Source organism: Schistocerca nitens, chromosome 3 (assembly GCF_023898315.1).
Source record: "Schistocerca nitens isolate TAMUIC-IGC-003100 chromosome 3, iqSchNite1.1, whole genome shotgun sequence".
In the NCBI taxonomy this organism is placed as follows: Eukaryota; Metazoa; Arthropoda; class Insecta; order Orthoptera; family Acrididae; genus Schistocerca; species Schistocerca nitens.
In genome coordinates, this window is record NC_064616.1 from 568,270,222 (window position 1) to 568,291,485 (window position 21,264).

Below are 21,264 nucleotides of genomic sequence, written 5' to 3' on the forward strand. Positions count from 1 at the left end.
ACAGCTTGTACGCCGAATTAGTGAGGAGGAATGAAAGCTATAGAACACTGTTGGACTCCTTCAGTTTTCAGTAACCTTAGAAACTGTTCACTTGACGATACTGCTGAACGTGCAGCAAAACTCCAAGCGTCATATGACAGATTTAGAGCCTTCCTGCCCTAGTGAATGTGTACATTTCGCGGAACTTTTGAAATCTTCTGAGATTAGTGATATACCAGTCGAAATGAGTAAATTTTTACGAAAAGAGAGGTTACAGCCTGTGTTTCCGAATGTTAACATCGCTCTTAGAATATTTCAGTGTATGGCGCTTACAAATTGTTCAGCAGAACGCTCGTTTTCGGCTCTTAAAAGACTGAAATCGTATCTACGTTCTACGTTGTCTCAGGAGAGATTGAACGCCTTGTTCATTCTTCACATCGAAGCCGACGTCCTAACTGATAACCATGAAGATATGATCGACGAGTTTTCTGACATCAGAGCCAGGCACAAACTTTGCTGACTGGTGAGTTTGTTTATTTATTCATATTAGTTTCAAAAAATAAGATTATAATGTGATTTTTACACACATCAAAAAAACTTTTGCATCACCTCGGTTCCGAGATTTCCGGAACCTGTACAGAAAATTGGAATAGAGATCAGTATGAACATCATTTCCACCCTTTTTATTGCTGACGAAAACCACACACTGCATGTTGCGCCACCATACAGCGAGACCTGCAAAGGGGGTGGTCCAGATTTCTGTACTCACCGGTACCTCTAATGCCTAGTATCATGTCCTCTCGCATTGTTGCATGCTTGTATTCGTCGTGGCAGCCTATCCACAAGTACATCAAGGCACTGTTGGTCCAGATTTTCCCACTCCTCAACGGCGATTCGGCGTAGATCCCTCAGAGTCCATAAACAACCCTTTCCAATCCATCCCACGCATGTTCGATAGGGTTCATGACCAGAGAACATGCTGGCCACTATATTGGAGCGACATCGTTATTCTGAAGGAAGTGGCTCACAAGATGTGCAGGAGGGGGATGAGAATTGTCGCCCATGAAGACGAATGCCTCGCCAATATGCTGTCGATATGGTTGCACTGTCAGTCGGAGGATGGCATTCACGTATCGTACTGCCGTTACGGCGCCTTCCATGACCACCAGCGGCGTACGTCGGCCCCATGTAATGCTACCCCAAAACAGCAGGGAACCTCCACCTTCCTGCACTCGTTGGACAGTGTGTCTAAGGCTTTCAGCCTGGCAGGGTTGCCTCCAGACACGTCTCAGACGATTGTCTGGTTGAAGGCATATGCGACACTCATCGGTGAAGAGAACGTGAAGCCAATCCTGAGCTGTCCATTCGGCATGTTGTTTGGGCCATCTGTACCGCGCTGCATGGTGTCGTGGTTGCAAAGATAGACCTCGATATGGACGTCGGGAGTGAAGTTGCGCATCATGCAGGCTATTGCGCACAGTTTGAGTCGTAACACGACGTCCTCTGGCTGCACGAGAAGCATTATGCAACATGGTGGCGTTGCTGTCAGGGTTCCTCCGAGACATAATCCGTAGGTAGTGGCCATCTACTGCAGTAGTCGCCCTTCGGCGACCTGAGCGAGGCATGTCATCGACAGTTCCTGTCTCTCTGTATCTCCTCCATGTCCGAACAACATCGCTTTGATTCACTCCGAGACGCTTGGACATTCCCTTGTTGAGAGCCTTTCCTGGAACAAAGTAACAATGCGGACGCGATCGAACCGCGGTATTGACCGTCTACGCATGGTTGAACTACAGACAACACGAGCCGTGTACCTCCTTCATGGTGGAATGAATGGAACTGATCGGCTGTCGGACCCCCTCCGTCTAATAGGCGCTGCTCATGCATGGTTGTTTACAGCTTTGGGCGGGTTTAGTGACATGTCTGAACAGTCAAAGGGACTGTGTCTGTGATACAATATGCACAGTCAACGTCTATCTTCAGGAGTTCTGCCAACCGGAATGATGCAAAACTTTTTTTGATGTGTGTGTTATAACTTAGAGCACAGTCATTGGATTTACAAACAACATATACATAAACCTCGTTTATGTGCAGCCGTGACCGAAGGCGCCCGACAATACTAAACAATATCCGAATGACCCAGGCCGCTCGGCGCTGTACAGGCAAGTCATACTGATACTGTAGTATGTTACAACTGATGCATATTTTTGGCGTCAGCTGAAATGTATAAATATCGCGGAAATATACGTTATGGGAGAGTACGCTCAGATGAAAAAGTGTTAATAAATAACGTAGCTCAGTTCTGTCGATAAATACGTAAAAGCTTTGCTAATACCGTTAGAAAGAGCTATGGTGAGAGCAGCAGCTGCAGCACAAAACTGTTCAGCCGTTACATGGATTAAAGGTATTGTGTACACTTATTATGCAGCTTCTAACTACACAGACCCTAATGCTTTACACATTAAATATTATATTATAAAACAAATTAGATTTTTCCACTCTCGTCTTTAAATTATGTAATACCAAATCCAGTTCTGTGTTTACTCGTCTGTACTTAGTTATTAGTTCGTGCACCGATATCTCTATTTCATTTACATTTCTTACGCTTTCCTATAGATTCACGTATTAATACCGAACGTGTTTTTTTCATGTGCTACACATTCAAGTTAGTAGATCGTAAAATGACAGTTTAATTCTCATCTTGAATGCATCTCTGTAAAAGTATGTATTAATTTCTAATGTATGACACGTTCGCTTCAATTTTTAAATCGTAACACAACTTTTTTATTTTCATTTTCAACGGTTTCGTGTAAATGAACATATTAAAAGTGAATGTATAACAAAAATCCTTTGTCTCCTACACGCTCTGCTGAATTTTTAGGCCATAAAAGAACAGTTATTTTCCTTGAGTTCGTTTCTGTTGTCTTTCGACAGAATTAATGTGTTAACACAATGCAGTTTAAAGTTTGTTTTAACCGCTGGCGTACACCAAGTACAGTTCAGGAGCCATATTACATTTTGATTGAGCGCGACTAGACAACTCACGTGTCATTCAGAACAACGAATAGCAGAGTACGGTAACAGCTCACAGCGGTGCCACCCAAAATTGTGAAGTGATTGGGTAATAGTTATTATTTAAAACATGTTTTTTTTGGGGGGGGCATATAATATGGTGTGCGTAGGGGCGCAAAATTTTTAATTCCGCCACTGTTTGCCTGCATTACAGGTTTCTTTGGCAGCGTGGATGACATAACCTGTTTTATAGCTACTGAAACGAGCACGTTAGTCTGTGTGGACACGGTAACTCTTTGCAATAGTTCTTCCACTAACGTCGCAAATGGTGTTACTTGGGTATGCGGGATTTGCATTTTGTGTATTTTGCTATGGGAAAGCTGTTCTAGTCCCGGCTTCTATTAAGATCGTCAAGGACCGAGATCTACAAGAAAATAATGCAACCTGTAGTCTTATATGGAGTAGAGACCTGAACCATCACCCAAAACACGGAAGAAAAATTCCTAACATTTGAGAATGCCATCCTCAGACAGATATTTGGGCCAGTGAAGGATGGAGATGAATGGAGAAAAAGAAAGAACTATGACTTGCAGGAGCTATACAAGTAGATGGACATCGTGGTAGTGATCAAAGAAAGATGAGTGAAGTGGTATGGAGACGTAATGCACCGAGAAGGCCAGGTCATCAGGCAGGTAGTGGAGGAGGATATTAGAGGCAAAAGACCACGGGGAAGACCACGCCTCCGATGGACTGATCAGGTCAGAGGGGATATGAGTACGCTGGGGCTATCTGAAGAATGATACGTGGACCGAGGACGCTGGAGGAGGCTGATTGGTGAACCCAAAGACCGACTGCCGTTTGTGTGGCCAACGCAGTAAGTATATTTTTTCGTATCACGATGAGGCACTCAGTTTGTGCTTTCATTTCCTTGGACTTTCTTCTCCTCAAAGTAAATGGGACACTCTCGACTCCACGCAGCATAGATTTCCACCATAATTTACTCATAAGAGCAGATATGTGAGTGAGGCTACAAGTTCCTGAGCAGCATTGTCCCGATTTCCTCATGTTTTCTGATCAGTGTAATGTGTTTGAAATGGTGGCATTTAAAGCACATTGAAGGGTTTGATATGTAGGATCAGGCTGTTAAGTGGATAATCCCTGCTATGATGTATGCAAGAAGAGCAGCCGTATTAGAGGTAAAAATAAATACAGCTGTCTTTTGCAATCTCCTATTGACTTTCTTTATGATGTTACAAATATCAGTAACTTCATCAGCCTCCTTTTAATTCGTTTGTGTCTACATGCATTATGTCCCTGTAAGTCATAACAATTTTGCTAAAATTTAGGATACTATGCAACTCCATCATGATTGCTTAGCCACCAAATGTTGATTGACCTGTAAGAGCAATTTGCCATGACATTCTAACACTGTCCCATTTCGCAGGCACTTAAATGATTTCAATGCCTCTGCTAGTCCCTAAAACGCGTCCGTACATAGAATGGTGACAACTTTTCTAACATAATGTTTTCTCTCTGATTAGAAACGTGTTCTGGGAGTTGATCAGTATTGACTTGTTGTTGTCTGGACTCATCTTAGCTTGTTTGTCTACAGGTTGCTGAACTCCCGACTTCTCTTAATGGATTCGCTGTTATTGCTACTCAATGTCCCATCTGAACTGATGAGCATGTTCTGGACATTGTAAGTTTTATCGAGGTTTCATTGGGGTGTGGCAGGCGTCCCAGAGGTTGCCCACAAAAATACTGTGCCATCTCAACAGTCAAACTTCCCATTGTCACATAGCACACCTTGAGAGTTAGCGATTTTTGTAGAGGTTTCTACCATCCTCCTGGGCTGTTAGGCCACAGTACCTGCTCCATATCTTGCACACTGTTCCACAGTCGCATCATACAGCGGCCGCTAAACAATGCATAGCTCCTGCGGTTGCAGAGGAATGGTCCCGCAGGTTCCCCAAACCCCTAACGCAACAAGGATGACTGAGCTCCTTTAAGTTCTTGCTGTTTGGCACGGTGCAGAAGGGATGTGGGGCATATCGAATGCCAGTGACATGGCGAACGTTGTCCCCTTTGTTTGTAGATGGCTAATTTGTAAACTACTATACCAGCACACTTTTCCTGGTGTCATAGACTAGTAAACATTCAATGGCTCATGACAAAACAGTCGATGGTATAGGAATATGTTTCTCTTCATTCAGAAATTTTCTAGTCATTCTGAGACTCTGAAATATTGGCGAAAAATAATGTTCAAGCACAGAACACTTCGAATTTTTTCAGACACACATGCGATCTTTATGTGTGTACAAAAACTGATTTGTACACATTACGTTTGGTTTGCATAGATTGTTAAACATCTCATCTGGAACAGCTCCTCCTCTTCCCACTTACGAATTCACTGATATCTGTAAGGAAATCATACTAACTCCATTAAACCTAACTTCATCATGGCAGTGAAATCGGAACAATAGATTTATGCACGGTATTCGTGAAAGCAATTAACCCTTGGAAAACTAAATGGGCTGACAAAATATATTGCGGCCTGTCGTGTTAACTGGACAGCTAACTCAGTTTCCAGTGTACGATTTTTGCCTTCTACAAGTTCTGTCGCGTGTAAACGTAGTGTGAAATTGCTCAGAGTTTAGCAGATGTATATAGAAACTCCGCAGCATTAAAAATTGTTGTGAAATGCAGGAAGACCTAGAGAGTATTACACTATATTATGTGGAACAATATCAAGAAAACTATCTAAGGAAATGAGGAAGGGGCCGAAATGATATTTTATAAATTGAAAGCTGCGTTAGTTTTGCTGGATAGATTTAGAAATGACAATGTACAGAAATAAATGAACATTTTTAAAAGGATAACAAAATTAAATAAAATGACGAAAAATGCGTTAAACCAGAACACAGAACAAGAAAGGTGAATATCAAAAGAACCAAATGGAGACGATAAACGTGGAAGCCCAAGAAAATGTTGGTGAGACGACCTCTGTAATTGGAACACTGGGATGGTTTGTTTGTTGAAAGAAGAAGATGTCTGTGATATGGATAGGAAATTTTCAGAGAAAGACTGCACACTTTGGAATTTATTTGGTTGATCATCAAAAGACTGTACCAGAAATGTGAGTAACAAAAAATACGGGAAATATGCTGTTTCTCAAAACTGACTAAGATTTGTCGCAAGGCACATTAAGAAACTATGACACTCTCTCATATATTGTAAACCTTACATACTGATCAGTGGTCGCAATCACACAGAAAACAGAGACTATAGATCATGTGATCCGTACAGATATACAGCGGACAAAAACATGGGAACACGAAAAAAAAAAAAATTTCCATGCCTAATATGATGAACGAAAACAGTTAGAATCCAAAACAGATTCCTGTCTTCTTGGAAGTGATAAATACAGAAAATCTTACACCATTCTGCCTGTTAAATAGCGGCAATTTGAGGGAATGATGATGGGGAAAGACGCATCGTTATCTCCAAATTAGACCACAAATGCCGAGTAACATTGAGATCCAGCGACTATGGTGACCAGGAGAGATGCAACAATTCATCCTTGCATCCTTGTGCTCATAAAACCAGTCCTGGACAATTTGAGCTGTGTGAATAGTATCACTCTTGTCCTGGAAATTAGTATCACTATTTCAGAACAAATAATGCACCACACAGAACGATATATATATATCGTTCGAAACAAAAACGTCAAGTAAAGATGGGCTCTAAAACGCATACCGTAAGAGCTGCGAGCACTTCTTGATTTTCGATACTGTGAAACAATTCTCTTCTACTGCATGCTCTTTGCTTTCCATATTTTTGGATGTGGTAGTATGGACCAAAACAAAGGAACAATGTCCGGTAAACATGTGCTCAAAAATACATACCTTAAAAGTTATGAGCACTTATTCATTAGAAGAGTTGTGTTTCGAAGTAGCGAAGATGAACAAGTGCTCATAGCTCTTAAGGTATGCATTTCAGAGCACATGTTTATTGGACATTTTTTCCTTGCTTCGGTCCACACTACCACTTCCTAAAATATGGAAAGCAAAGAGGTTGCTGTAGGAGAGACTTGTTTCACAGTATCGAAGATCAAGAATTGCTGATAGCTCTTGGGGCATGCAGTTTAGCGCCCATGTTTACTTGATTTTTTGTTTCGAATGATCATTTCTATCCCTGAATACTGACCACCACGTCTGAAACACCCTGTGTATGGTTTGTATGGTAATTGACTGATCACCAGATTTCGTACAGAATAATCGATTGAGGTGAGCCAGTGGCGCAGTTAGGGATTTAATCTCAAGGTTAATTAAACATATCTCCATCGTCCTCTAATTCTCCTTGCTCGGTGATAAATAATTTACATTTAACAAGCAGAGGATAAGCCTCTATTGCCAATGGTTAGTGCGCATTCAGATACTGGTTCTTCTGAATGTAGGGCTGATCGAAAGTAGTCGACTCACAGTTTAAATCTATCATTACTGGAACAATCAATCTCTTGCTATCTTGAGCACTTTATAAAATGAATCTTTACTTAATAAGAAAATAATAGAGTGGGCCTTTGTACATTGAACAAGGGAAAACGATGTAGGATGTATCCTATGAAACAGAGACTGGGATGTGTGGGCTAAATCACTAGCAGTAACAGTAAAATTCACTTGTTAATGGACTTAACGTTTATTCTATTCAGACAGTTAGAAAAACATGACACATATACATGAAAACATAGTGGTATGGTGGCTGGTGCCTGCTTTGGGTAACTGACTGACTGCAAAAAATAACGAGAATCCTTGCCTGATGGACATGTAAATCATTAGATACTCATAAAATAGGAATAATTTTATGCTAGGGGAATCACATACACCTTTCACATCCACACTAACACCATACAGAACAAGGAAAAGAAACTAGAAGAAGTATGTACCACAATCACATACAATCGGCAAAGGTTTCCTCCACCTACCTAACACTTAAACGATGAAGACCTAAAATCCATACCATAGAAATGAGTCAAAATTACGACACAAAATGTTATTTAGATTGGAAATGGAGGCTCAATAACGCAAAGAAATATGGATAAACCTAACATGGACCAGGAAAGAACCATGTGGCCCAATCCACGCAAATCCAGAGCAAGAGAAAATATGAAATTTCTGAAAATCATTTATTCTGGTGAAACAATTACCTACATATACGAAATAATAGCAAGAGGAAACAGATTATGAGAACTGAAGACTCTCTAAACCATACTGTAGCACGTGAATTAAGAACATAAGAAACTAAAGTGCAGGCACATTCACACTGAGAAAAACGAATTGTAACTGATACCAATCATAGTTTTTACACCACCCTCCCACATTCTTAATTTTTGACTGAACAAACTAACTACCTATTAATTCGAACGATAACACAAACTCTGTCACTTCAGATGCCAAATAAAACATTCTGCATAACTATTAATATCTGAAGCTGTAAAAGAAATGGGTCAAGATTTCAGCTAAGCTGAAACTTATACAGACTCACTTAGCATACTCTTCTACTGCAAACGAGCTTCCATAAGCAACCTCATTCACCAAAATCCCAGGAAGAGTAAAGAGCACCCTAAGAAAATCAGTGTCCACACAGGTAACGGAAGTGGTTAGAGAAAACCCTTTCAGCACCCTGTCAAATTGAGCGCAGTAGCGCCTCGATAACAAGGAAGCAACCCTCTTTGCCTCACTGTTAGCAAAACTGTCACAGTAGTTGACGAGAAGTTTATACAGCACCGAACACTATGCAATCCTAATACACAGACGTTTTCACTCGCCCTTTCATTCAAGGAGAGGAAGAGAGGGAAAGAATGACAGGAGTGCAACATTAATACATCATAATCAACTGTGAGGAAGGTAGAGGAAACACAGACACTTAAAACGACGACGTATTTGCGTGTAAAACAGATACAGAATAAACCGAATTCAGAGACTGGATGGAGTTGTGGCTAATAGGGACATACTCAGCTGCTGACTCCTTCTCCTGGCATGCTTCATTAAATAAACCGAGAATATGAGGTGGCAAAGGCATTACAAATGAATTTAAAATTTAGTGAAACGTTATGAAATGGCTCATATACAGACCTGTCAGTGGGATGGACCTGCTTATCCAAAATGGTCACATAATCCTTGGCAGTAATGCGACACTGCAGAGTAACTATGGGGCCCATAGGATACCGCGATGTGAGTGACGAATGCATCACCATACCTGGCATGTTTCACTCCTGGCAGCAATCAGTCTGCATCATAGGCCTGGGACGCGTATGCCAAACATAAACTCCATCAGGAGTTGGAAACAGTGTAAAACAATACTCATCTGATCAAATGACTTTCTTCCATTGTTCCATTGGTCAGGTTTTATGGCTTCGGTACCACACTTTCCTGTTATGGACTTCTGCATCACTGATGTGTGATTTTGAAATTCCAGTTCGCCCTGCACTTCCCAGCTTACGGAGCTCTCTATGTGTTATTTGGTGCTGAAAGGGTTCCTGAGTGCGACATTTAGTTCTGCATTGACTTTTGCATCTCTTCTCGCATTTCCCGCCACAATACTGTTCAATGAACGTCTTTCACGATCACTCAACACACACTTTCGTTTGTGTTGTGACTTAGCGGATGCTGTTTTTCATCTTTTTCTGTAAGCGGTATAAATCTTCGACATGGTGTCTTTTGAAATATCAAATCCCCCGGCTCCCTTGGTTACGGATGCACCCAACATTCGACCACCAACAATTTGCTCACTTTGGAATTCACTTAGCTGTGGCGTAGTGCACTAACAATTCGCAGAACACTGTTCAGACCACGGCTGACGCTTGTAACATATTGAGGGCATTGCACAGGTACCGTTGGTGGTCAAATACAACAGCGCAATCAGCATTTAAGCTCAAGCATTCATTTCTTGCATTTTTTCCATATTCTTGATCTCTATACTACCTCGACGCGAATCATGGCTATGAGACACTCCGTCCAAAGATCCTCTCGTTTCTTGCCTAACAACAAGACGGTGGCTATGAAGTGTAAGTAGAACACGAAAGGAAATATTTCTGCGTACACACAAGACCATTACAGCAAAAGTTCTAGATTGCTGCAGAGGGATTAAATGAGCTACTAGAGCAAAACTTTTTGTGATGACACTCTTGCATTAAATATCCTCAGACTACTCAAAGCATAAATTCTGGGTAAAACTTCACGTTTTCAATGATTGCCACCGCCGTCTTCATCATGAACAACTGACTGTTGTGACTGCTGCTGTGGTGGCTTTATAGAGACCATGGACTGCTTCTGATTGGTCAGTAATTATGTCATGCTGCCTTGGATAGTGTCAACGTCTGCGGTGGTGTTGCCACCGGTCCCATAAACAATGTGGCAAATTTCTCTGTGTCTCCTCAGCGTCGAGAGCTCACTTCCACGTAGCACTAAGATTATATGAAGACCTCCGCTGTAAACAATGGTAAGTGACATTTTGGCTGTTTCGAGAAATTGCGCAGTAAAGTTTGAATCAAATCTCATAAATAAGATATTACATGTACATCCAAAGTGATTTTTTTATCCAGGTATGCCATTTTTGCACATATTATATCCACTGTAGAAACGTATTTTTAAAATGATAAATTCTACCCACAATTTTATTCTTAAAATTTCATCAGTAGATACTTAACAATGTTTACTAGCAAACGGAATCCACTTAAGGGGACTTGTATATGAATAACTGTCAAAAAATAGGTTTTTTAAATTTTTGTCTAAAAAATTCTCTGTGGTTTTTCTGAATGAGGAAAGTTTACTTCCAGGAAAATGGTCCGCAGAAAGTACCAAAATTAGAGGAATTTAAAAGTGGCTGCACGCACCACGACGTTCCCATGCACACAATCAGCTCCATTAAAAATAAAGTTCTGCTCTCATTTGTTTCGTTTTTATTGCTTTTTAGGCCCTTAAGTTGTCTAACGTGCGAAAGCTTTACAGTAGCTTATCTTTTGTTTGTACAGATACTTTTCCATTGTTTGCTGTTGTTTTGGCGCGAATATTTTGTTTACAGCGAAGTAATTGCTTGCGTGAGTTTTTTATTCCACTTGAAAGCAATGGGAAGAATTAAGAAGTTCAGCATTAAACAACGTAAATTTTATGGTAATCAGTTCACCAAACAGATTAACTCTGCTAATACTGAAATACAACTTGATACAACACTTGAATCAGCTTCAAAGCTTAAACTGAAATATTTGGACAATGGTCTTGACAGTATTAATGCTGATAATATAGAGGTTGTGTTATTGTTGAACTCTCTGCTCCATCTGAATTAATAAATAGAATTTTGCAGTATAAGGAATGTGGCAATAGTGGTGTGGAGGTAGTTGAAGAGATACGTACAACAAGTGCATGTGCATCAAAATTAAGAATTGTTTTTAATTTTTGTGTTTTAAGTGAAAGTGGTTATACATGTGGCATAACTAAACAGAGAGTGTATACCAAATATTAAACTTGCTTATGCCATGAGGTGTATAGGCAAAGGGTACAGAAGTGCACAAATTTTCTATGCTCTTGTGGACATACCTTCCCCTACAAGGTTTGACAGGTACAATAAAATTATTCTACAGACTTTAGAAGCAGTAGCAAATGATAGTATGGAAAATGCTATTCAGGAAAGTGTAGACATGAATGACAGCAGTACATATATGTGTGCAGCCCTGGATGCATCCTGGCAACGAAGAGGCTGTAGTTCCCTAAATGGTATAGTGACAGGTACCTACTTGGAAAATGGTAAAATCATTGATGTGGAATGTATTACCAAGTACTGTCATGGCTGTACAAGTGGAACCGAAAATCACAAATGTTTGATCAGTTTTAGTGGTTATAGTGGAGGGATGGAATCTGGAGATGCTGTGAAGAAATTTCACAGGACAGTGTAGAAATATGGTGTGATGCATCTCTTACCGATGGGATGGACACTCAAAAGGGTACCAAAACGTTTTTGAACGCAAACCGTATGCTGACACAAAAACTGAAAAACATGGAATGTGTTGGACATGTCTAGAAAAGGTTAGGTACAGGATTGAGGAACTTGAAGAGGAGTTTGAAGGGAAAGAAATTAGCTGATGGTAAGTGCATTAGTGGACATGGTCGGCTTGCAGACAAAGAAATAGACAGGCTGCAGTATTATTATGGACAAGCCATAAGACAAAACAAAAATCACCTCAAGGAATGAAAATGCAGTATGGATTACCTTCTTTCATAAATCCTCCACAGATGACAATCCATATCATGCACTCTGCTCACCTGGCAGTGATTATAAAACCTATTATAGGGATATTAGTGACATAAGATTATTAGAGAAATGTTTACATGGTAGGACTCAAAATCTAAATGATAAATTCAACAATTGTATATGGGAACGGATACCAGAAAACTATTCTAGTAGGTCTAAATACACTGAAAATAGGTGTGCAAGATGCTGTTCCATGTTTCAATGACAGTACAGTGTCAAGGCTTAATGTTATGGAACTGATGGGGTTGCCTGATGGACTAAATGTACATAGAGCTCTAATAACCATTCACTGAAGGAGACTCTTCGAAGAAGAAAAATCAGTGTTGGACGCCACCAAAGAAGCAAGAAAAAGAAGAAGAAGTGTGAAAAAGAGCAGGGAGGAAGAACAACACAGGAAACAAGATGAATATGGACCTGGGATGCATTAGAAAGCAAGTTTCAACTTTAACTTAAACTTCTCGAAAGTTAAATTATTTCATGTTATGGTAAATTATTAAAGATAGGCAGCTGAAATTCTGTATACTGTGTTAAAACACGTTTAACTAAAAAGTAGCCTACTCTTGTGACTTAACTTTGAAAATAAAATGCTTTTTTAAAGAAAAACCCTGAATTCACTTCCAAAATTTTTGATAATCATATTTAAAATTTTTTTGTAACACAATTTTTGACAGCACCATCTTTTCAATAGTCTGCTTTAAAGATAATAGTGTAAAAAACTTACAGGAAAAAAAAATAAACCTTCTCCTTTGTTTGTATTTCGATTAATGTTTCCCTACGATGTACATAAATAATTAGCATGGTTTATGACAGTTACAACAAAAAATTCAGTTAAGAAAAATGTGAGAGCTAAAGCTGTGGTTCATACATAGAAATATTCCAAAAAGACGTCTTGAAATATTGTTAGCATGGTATGGGCTTACAAATCTTATTCTTTGAGTTACACTGTTTCAAAGCTGACAGTTTTTTCAAGTTTTCTCCTGGTATTCACAGACTAGTTCCCTTAATGTCAGTTACCATTGACTTACACTGTTCACTTCCTGAGCGAGTTAACAAAACATTACTGTGAAACCTCTCCAAAATTCAGATTTAAATGGTCATTTTATAGAAAACACTTTTTGACCATAAACAGCATTTAACAACACACACTGTGAGTATTGGGACAAAGCTGTTACCACCCTACTCTCCATTTTTGCCAGATGTATCCAAGATGGCTGTGATGACGTCATCCAAGATGAAGGCGTGTAGACTTGGCAACAGCGCATGACATCATCGGAGATGGCGGATTTTGGCGGGAATATAGGTAAATTGGGCTACCTCCACTAACCTAACCCCCCTCCCCTCCCCTTCCCCAGAAAAGTGGCGGGAAATTCAAATTCCAACAGGATAATGCATCACACCACAGTTATCTCTACTAATCTAAGAAAATCGCGACAAGATAGGTCACTTGGGCTACCTCCACTAACCTAAATCATCCGACTGTCACCTCATCCTAGGAACTGGTGCCAAGTTTGAATTTTGGTGGGAAGATAGGTCAATTGGGCTATCTCTACTAACCTAAGAAAATAGAGGTAAAGAAAAGGCATTTGGGCCACATCCATTAATCTAAGTCACCTAACTGCCACCTCCTCCTAGGGATTTGCAGGAAATGTATCGACCTGTGCTGGACGTAAGTCTTAATTTTCAGTCTCTATTTAAACAATTTGATGCAGTACCAACATCCAGGGTGTTCACCATGAGGTCCGGACTCCAACTGATCTAGTACACAGTACCACTGCCAGAGGGCACACTCATCCATGACATAATCCAAGATGGCGGTCATGACATAAGCTGATGACGTAAGTAGCGTTATCCAAGCTGGTGGGAAACAGTGTGTTCACCACTAGGTCTTGAGCGAGTACACAGTACACCACCAGAGAGTGCTGTCATCCATTCCCTGATGTACTTCAAGATGGTGGGGGGAAATGGCAGGAAACAGTGTGGTTGCCATGGGGTCCAGAGTCAAGCTAACCTAGTACATACTACTGCCACCAGAGGGTGTTATCGTCCATTCTGTGACGTAACCCAAGATGACGGTCTGGAGAGGGGGAAAATGGTGGGAAAACGACTCTGCCTGTGCTGGGCATAAGTTTTTATTTCGCAGGCAGTGTCTCCACCACAAGATCTAGACTCCAACTGACCTAGTACACAGTACAGTGACCAGAGAGTGCTGTCATCCCTCCTCTGACGTAATCCAAGATGGTGGTCTGGAGGGGGAAAATGGCGCATAAAAGACTTAGCCTGTGCTGGGTTGCTGGAGAGAGTAAAGAAGCGGTGTACTTTATCTATTTAGGAACAATTTATTTAGGGACGGATTTTGAGAGATAGTATATTTATCACACTGTTACAAAACAAAGGCTCTGACTTGCTTGGAGTCACGCCACACATCCCACAGATCTGTAAACTATTCCTAAATAACGCTCTGCAGACACGCAAACAACTCCTAAATGACCGAAATAATTTCAGTACAGTCATGCAGACTCCTCGTAAATAATGCATTACACTGATGTGCAGACACGAAATCAACCTGTAAACTGTCCAAATAATGCATAGTGCAGCCCACAGACCCACTTGCAAAGTAATGCAATAGACATGCAAACAACATACGCAGACACCGCCCTCTGCCCTCTCTCGATTGGACCGTACAGGAGGCTATCGTACATGCTCTCAGAAGTCGGGATGCACTGACACCCCCTGTGAAGTGATGCACAGATGCCCATTCAGGTCCCGCACGCATGAGGTGGGTTCATCCCTTTCATACTTGCTACCTGAGAAATTCCTCTCGAAATATGTGTTCACTCAGGCACCATTGCTGATGCGATCGGACAGGAGTGAAGACCTACACTCCTGGAAATGGAAAAAAGAACACATTGACACCGGTGTGTCAGACCCACCATACTTGCTCCGGACACTGCGAGAGGGCTGTACAAGCAATGATCACACGCACGGCACAGCGGACACACCAGGAACCACGGTGTTGGCCGTCGAATGGCGCTAGCTGCGCAGCATTTGTGCACCGCCGCCGTCAGTGTCAGCCAGTTTGCCGTGGCATACGGAGCTCCATCGCAGTCTTTAACACTGGTAGCATGCCGCGACAGCGTGGACGTGAACCGTATGTGCAGTTGACGGACTTTGAGCGAGGGCGTACAGTGGGCATGCGGGAGGCCGGGTGGACGTACGGCCGAATTGCTCAACACGTGGGGCGTGAGGTCTCCACAGTACATCGATGTTGTCGCTAGTGGTCGGCGGAAGGTGCACGTGCCCGTCGACCTGGGACCGGACCGCAGCGACGCACGGATGCACGCCAAGACCGTAGGATCCTACGCAGTGCCGTAGGGGACCGCACCGCCACTTCCCAGCAAATTAGGGACACTGTTGCTCCTGGGGTATCGGCGAGGACCATTCGCAACCGTCTCCATGAAGCTGGGCTACGGTCCCGCACACCGTTAGGCCGTCTTCCGCTCACGCCCCAACATCGTGCAGCCCGCCTCCAGTGGTGTCGCGACAGGCGTGAATGGAGGGACGAATGGAGACGTGTCGTCTTCAGCGATGAGAGTCGCTTCTGCCTTGGTGCCAATGATGGTCATATGCGTGTTTGGCGCCGTGCAGGTGAGCGCCACAATCAGGACTGCATACGACCGAGGCACACAGGGCCAACACCCGGCATCATGGTGTGGGGAGCGATCTCCTACACTGGCCGTACACCACTGGTGATCGTCGAGGGGACTCTGAATAGTGCACGGTACATCCAAACCGTCATCGAACCCATCGTTCTACCATTCCTAGACCGGCAAGGGAACTTGCTGTTCCAACAGGACAATGCACGTCCGCATGTATCCCGTGCCACCCAACGTGCTCTAGAAGGTGTAAGTCAACTACCCTGGCCAGCAAGATCTCCGGATCTGTCCCCCATTGAGCATGTTTGGGACTGGATGAAGCGTCGTCTCACGCGGTCTGCACGTCCAGCACGAACGCTGGTCCAACTGAGGCGCCAGGTGGAAATGGCATGGCAAGCCGTTCCACAGGACTACATCCAGCATCTCTACGATCGTCTCCATGGGAGAATAGCAGCCTGCATTGCTGCGAAAGGTGGATATACACTGTACTAGTGCCGACATTGTGCATGCTCTGTTGCCTGTGTCTATGTGCCTGTGGTTCTGTCAGTGTGATCATGTGACGTATCTGACCCCAGGAATGTGCCAATAAAGTTTCCCCTTCCTGGGACAATGAATTCACGGTGTTCTTATTTCAATTTCCAGGAGTGTATTTGCAGAGCACGTCGCCGCCGCTGTTAGCCGCTGCCGGATGCAAGCCAGCACAAGCCATCCCTCTCATGCCGCTGCTACCTGCAGCGAGCAGGTGAAAGTTGCTTCTATTTTCGGGTATACAGATAGAGACCTCTGAGTGTTATACTGTCGTCACAGAACTCCAACGTGTGCTCACACTGGTCCCGTATGCGAGGTACCTCTGGGCAGCACATGTGTTTTACCATTGCTGATGCGATACCTGGGGATACTGACATTACCGAATAGCACAGGGTGCATTGTTCCTAGTGTGACATGCGAGATGTGTCTAACCATGCTTAACTGCCCAGTGTGACTGACGCAACTCCACGAATTGTGCACGCTTAGCTACATACCATAGCAAGCGCAGTAGACCCGAGTTACCATTCCAGTGTGTATCCGCCATGCATTATATCCAGAGCGATGTTGGGATGCGGATCCACAATATGCTGTGCGCGGGATAGGGTTTGAAGGTGGATCTGCCACACACAAAGTACGGAGCAGTGTTGTGATGCAGATACACGATATACCACATCTGAGTGCAGGTGAACCAATCATGCGTTACATACAAATATGTGCTCTATGTTCGAAGTCAGGTCCACTACCGGGAGGACTGGGTCCTCGAAGCCTTCTGCGACACACGCACATACTCAGACATACATAAAACAGAGCAAACACTCTGCAAATGTGGAGGTGACTGAATACAATCGAGTTCAGTGCTATACTGCACCTCCCAATCAGAAAAAATAGTGAACTCGCGCTAGGTATCGGCAGCTGTACTACATTTACAAGCAGTTTTAGAACACGGAGCGAGAGGTTATATCATGATCGCATGGGTAGAAGTGACATAAAAATCGACAGAATTTCGGAAAGTAAGTATATATTGAAGGAAAATATTCTGAAATCCGGGGAAATTGAGGAAGTACTTGCTTGCCTTCTGCTTGATGCTGAACAATTTGTATATGGGGGTAAGTATTTGACAGCAAGAGGAATCCGGGAAAACGTCGACATGGAAGCGAACTAAAGCAGGGAATGAGTCACTTTTTCTTGTATTGAGGCGGCATTCAACTGTACGTCTATTGAGGTAACAGTTGACTACTGTATTTGACGCTTTTCAGGAAGACAGAGAACGATCTGGCTCTAAACTTAATTGCATCTGCATTAAAGGATAACTACAAATGGATGGGGTGGTCGATTGTGGTTAAGCTGTAACTAGGTACAATTTAATGGCAGACTGATGATGAATTCTAGAGAGGGATGGATATGTTGGTGCTGGCCATTTGACCATTTCTTCTGCTGATCTGTGAGGATGCATCAGTCACATGACACAGCCGGCATTCGACTCATATACAACCGCTTGTTCTGTGTGGGTCTTAGAGCATTGTCTACTTGCCATTGTTAACAATAAACCTCTCGGTCATCGGAGAACTTCCATCTCACGTGTGATGAACCGTAACACATTCCTCTAAACGAACGAAGATTTATGTGATGTACTCCATTCCCCTGTCGCATGTTAAGTGTAAAAACGATACTTCACTTTCATTACTAAGTTAGTGATAGGTGTTTGTGAGACACTTCAATCCCTGTGTATACATTTGCTTGACAGATGTGCTGTTTACAGAGTTAGTGGCGGCAAGACTTATAACTCCAGTTGTTGGACACCGCTGCTATGCGTTTATCTGTTTCCTTGTAAGAGGCAGTCTCAGTTATTAACGATCATTTTATATAGAACTGATGTGGTCATAGTATGATTTCTGAAACTCGATTGGATGTGGACAGTGGATGGTATACATCTCTGGAAAGCTATATTGTCCATGTATCACACAGAGCTGGTGTTTTACAGTTTCTTACCATAGTTTATCGTAGAGAAACCTGCAAGATGTATGTATGTCATGTGCTGTAAACATATTTCTTACACTAGAATATTAACAGCGCTGCAAACGCAAGCGATCTAACAACATAGCCTGTTTTAAGTGCGGAACGTTGTAGCCTTAGGAGTGCAAGTGTTTATGTTCACTCTTGGACTCTAGAACCATACTTTAGAGTTGATAGCGTAGTTGATTTACGTAAAATGCTTCGAACTCCATCTGTCTGGAGCTCCATCATGCATAAAAATCACCCGTTTCTTGTTCTTCTTAACCTTGTGCTATTTCATCACAGCACTTTCGAATCTGTTAGTATACACCAATAAGGGGTGCTAACCTCCTCTACATGGGTGCATCTGGGTAAATCTTGTGCACTTGGATGGGTGAGGACTCAGCAGACACCATTCATTCACGAGACGTGGAATGTAGCTGTCTAGTTCTGGTCAACTGCAGATTAAATCAGTAATGGTGCTGCAGGGCGAGCTGGTCAAAGACAGTGCAGTGAGGCATTTCAGTCTCTAATTTTATCGTATGATTCCAAGAATGCTCTATGACTCCCATTCGCATAGAGATAGATCATAAATTATGCACAATGCTTGAGGTGTTAGAAATAAGTAGAGTGCTGTCTGGTATACATTAATGATTTATGTGTTTGACAATTAACAATGAATGGACGTACTGCACAGTCATCTATCTTCATTTGCAATGATACTCGCAAAGCAGAGAAGGGGCGGTTTAGCTATGATACTGAAATTGGGCCAGTGTTGAAATTACTGTAAAGTTGCTAAAATTGTTCACGCTATCAACTGTGATGCTTATTATTACAGCACATCGGCTGTGCCTTTTCTGGGCGCTGCTACCACTGCAACAGTCATCGCGTAAACGAGTGCAATATGAGTAATCAGTCGAGATGGAATGCAGAGCCATCACTGTGACAGATGAGTTTAAATCTAGACATAGCCAAGTTGATCTATCTTCCTTCCAAAATTCAAACTTCCCACGAGTAGGGGCCGGCCGCGGTGGCCGAGCGGTTCTAGGCGCTTCAGTCCGGAACCGCGCGCCTACTATGGTCGCAGGTTCGAATCCTGCCTCGGGCATGGATGTGAGTGATGTCCTTAGGTTAGGTAGGTTTAAGTCGTTCTAAGTTCTAGGGAACTGATGACCTCAGATGTTAAGTCCCATAGTGCTCAGAGCCATTTGAACCATTTTGAACCAGTAGGACTTCACATGAGGTGTGGCACTTTCCCGCCATCTTGGGTAACGGTATTCACGTCATCAGCTGACATCACAGCAGCCATCTTGAATGACGTCAATCACATCACAGTGCAACATCTTGGATAACTGTACTTTGGTGAGATGTCCTTTTTGTCTGCGAGAGGCCATGGATCAGAACCTCTTAATGTCAGTTTAGGACCTGACACTGACCTTGAAGTCGTGGCATAAAAATAAAATGTTTGGCAGTGTACAAAGCATGTTAGAAAATAATGTTTCAAACAACGAGACAGGGCTACAGGGGACGTCTCTTGCGTGTACAGTATAGTCCGCGGAATACGATCATCCTCCTAGAATACAGATGATGGAACTTTAAACTGGTCTGTGCTGTTGATCAATACCTGTATATTTAATAGGATCATCACACGTGCTTGATGCCTGCACACATGCGGTACTTGGTTTCGATATATGGGAGGAGAGAGATGCGTTAAAAATCTTATCTACTTCTCTAGAGGATGTAGTTAGCTGAGCTTTTATAGTTCATAATTTTTCTTTGGTGGATGGTGCAGAATAACGAAGATAGCATGTTGGGGAGATAAATGTGAATGGACGTGGATCTGTAGTATCTGAATCCAGTTTGTGGATGCACCACAATGCACGCATTTCCACGAAATGGTGAAAACACGGTCCTGTCGCACTAACTCAGGTCGCTCTGTTTCTACATGGGTTGCATGAGATGGTAGATATGGCTTTCTCCAGATTCTACCCAGTTCCGACTTAAATTGGACCGATCATATGTGCAAAGCTGCGGAAATGGCAGCCAACACAGGATGTGTAGGGGCTGACTAAAACCACATTGGAATTTTACTGTAGCAGACAGGTTCGAGAAAGGTGACTCGTTTTGAAATATGAGAGGGCCGGAAATATGATTCACTTGTGCCTGTAATCCAGCGCAGGTATGTAGTTGAATGGAAGGACTTGATTCCAAATCATAGACATCATTTCTAGTGGATAGCATAACACTAGAGATCTGAAAAGTTAGTCTACATTTGTTACGACCTCAATCAGCACACCCTCTACTACTGTTTGTGATCCTTGTCAATCAGTCATCGCCTATAGCCCAGTGGATATATCACCAAACCTCTGACATGGGATCGAGACACAGTGCGTTACAAATACTGTAGAAATAGCTAGCTGCGGTGGCGTGAGGGATTCGCAAATACCGGTTGCATACCACATTCCTTAACAAAATCACTTTCTAAATTGGGTAACTTTATTACGAGATTGCACCATTGGCTATGTGTAAGCACACTGTTGGTCTGATACTATATACTCCAGTGGTCGCCATCACGGTATTTGTCTGAGCAAAAAACCACCTCATTCAGAGTTAATGTCATACATCGATTTGTAAAGCGGATATAGCTTTTAACATGGATACTTGTATGCACCTGTAGAACCAAGAGCACTTGTGACAGTAACATACAGTTGTTGTTGGAATCGTTTTTTTTTTTTTTAACATCTGAGACGATTATGCCTCTGTTTCTAAGACACGGTGGTGGCACTCGCAAGAAAAA